Source organism: Triticum aestivum, chromosome 2D, assembly GCF_018294505.1.
Source record: "Triticum aestivum cultivar Chinese Spring chromosome 2D, IWGSC CS RefSeq v2.1, whole genome shotgun sequence".
Classification (NCBI taxonomy): Eukaryota; Viridiplantae; Streptophyta; class Magnoliopsida; order Poales; family Poaceae; genus Triticum; species Triticum aestivum.
Window position 1 is genome coordinate 275,232,569 of NC_057799.1, and position 2,418 is coordinate 275,234,986.

A 2,418-nucleotide genomic window follows, 5' to 3' on the forward strand; every position below is an offset into this window, starting at 1 on the left:
CCTTCTTGAGAGAAGCTCCGGTTTGCAAGAAGCTTGTTCCAGTTCAGCCAAAAAAATTACCATAGTGACATGGCACCATGCCAAATTTCATGATTTTAAGGCGTCTTTTGGATTTACAAGAATTAAAAATCCAAGTTTCTCAATCTTTCCGGCCGAGCCACGATGCCACATGTTTGAATTTCATTCCCATTTCTTGCATGGGACCTAGATATTAACCTAAGGACACATATGTGATTTTTCAACCAACTTTGGTGCACTCGAGCATGTGCTTGTAGTTCAATTTTGAATTATGCACATTAAATGCCCAGAATTCAATTAATGTATAAAAAAGTCCGAACGAACCCGGAATAATTCCAAAATTTAGCATGATACTTCTATTTGGTCTAATCTTCCTGTGTAAAAAAAATTAAGGCGGGAGAAGGCAGTGTATGTATGTTGTTTCGCACACGGAGGTGAAACGTTCCCTCTTGGAACCACGAGCCTTCTTGAGAGAAGCTCCGGTTTGCAAGAAGCTTGTTCCAATTCAGCCAAAAAAAATTAGCACAGCATGTTGGTGCCATGTCATGGCACCATGCGAAGTTTCATGATTTTAATGCGTCTTTTGCATTTACATGAATTAAAAATCCAAGTTTCTCAATCTTTCCGGCCGAGCGACAACGCCACATGTTTGAATTTCATTCCCATTTCTTGCATGGGACCTAGTAATTCACCCAAGGACACACATGTGCTTTTTCAACTAACTTTGGTGCACTAGAGCATGTGCTTGTAGTTCAAATTTGAATTATGCACATTAAATGCCCAAAAATTAAATTAATGTATCAAAAGGCCAAGCGAACCCGGAATAATTCCAAATTTAGCACGATACTTCTATTTGGTCTAATCTGCCTATGTAAAAAAATTAAGGCGGGAGAAGGCAGTGTACGTATGTCGTTTCCCACATGGAAGTGACACGTGCTCTCTCGGAAACACGAGCCTTCTTGAGAGAAGCTCCGGTTTGCAAGAAGCTTGTAGCAAAGCTTGTTCCAATTCGGCCAAAAAATTTCCCACAACATGTTGGTGCCATGTCATGCCACCATGCCAAGTTTCATGATTTTCAGGCGTCTTTGGGATTAACATGAATTAAAAAACCAAGTTTCTCAATCTTTCCGGCCGGGCCACGATGCCCAGATGTTTAAATTTCATTCCCATTTCTTGCATGGGACCTAGAAATTCACCCAAGGACACACATGTGATTTTTCAACCAACTTTGGTGCACTGAGCATGTGCCTGTAGTTCAAATTTGAATTATGCACATTAAATGCCCAACAGTTCAATTAATGTATAAAAAGGCCAAACGAACCCGGGATAATTCCAAAATTTAGCACGATACTTCTATTTGGTCTAATCTGCCTGTGTAAAAAAATTAAGGCGGGAGAAGGTAGTGTACGTATGTCGTTTCGCACACGGAGCTGACACGTTCCCTCTCGGAACCACGAGCCTTCTTGAGAGAGCTCCGGTTTGCAAGAAGCTTGTTCCAATTCAGCCAAAAAAATTACCACAGCATGTTGGTGCCATGTCATGGCACCATGCCAAGTTTCATGATTTTAAGGCGTCTTTTGGATTTACATGAATTAAAAATCCAAGTTTCTCAATCTTTCCGGCCGAGCCACGACGCCACATTTTTGAACTTCATTCCCATTTCTTGGATGGGACCTAGAAATTAACCCAAGGACACACATGTGATTTTTCAACCAACTTTGGTGCACTCGAGCATGTGCTTGTAGTTCAATTTTGAATTATGCACATTAAATGCCCAGAAATTTAATTAATGTACAAAAAAGTCCAAACGAACCCGGAATAATTCCAAAATTTAGCACGATACTTCTATTTGGTCTAATCTGCCTGTGTAAAAAAATTAAGGCAGGAAAAGGCAGTGTATGGATGTTGTTTCGCACACGGAGGAGAAACGTTCCCTCTTGGAACCACGAGCCTTCTTGAGAGAAGCTCCGGTTTGCAAGAAGCTTGTTCCAATTCAGCCAAAAAAATTACCACAGCATGTTGGTGCCATGTCATGGCACCATGCCAAGTTTCATGATTTTAAGGCGTCTTTTGGATTTACAAGAATTAAAAATCCAAGTTTCTCAATCTTTCCAGCCAAGCCACGACGCCACATGTTTGAATTTCATACCCATTTCTTGCATGGGACCTAGAAATTAACCCAAGGACACACATGTGATTTTTCAACCAACTTTGGTGCTCTCGAGCATGTGCTTGTAGTTCAATTTTGATTATGCACATTAAATGCCCAGAAATTCAATTAATGTACAAAAAAGTCCAAACGAACCCGGAATAATTCCAAAATTTAGCATGATACTTCTATTTGGTCTAATCTGCCTGTGTAAAAAAATTAAGGCGGGAGAAGGCAGTGCACGTATGTCG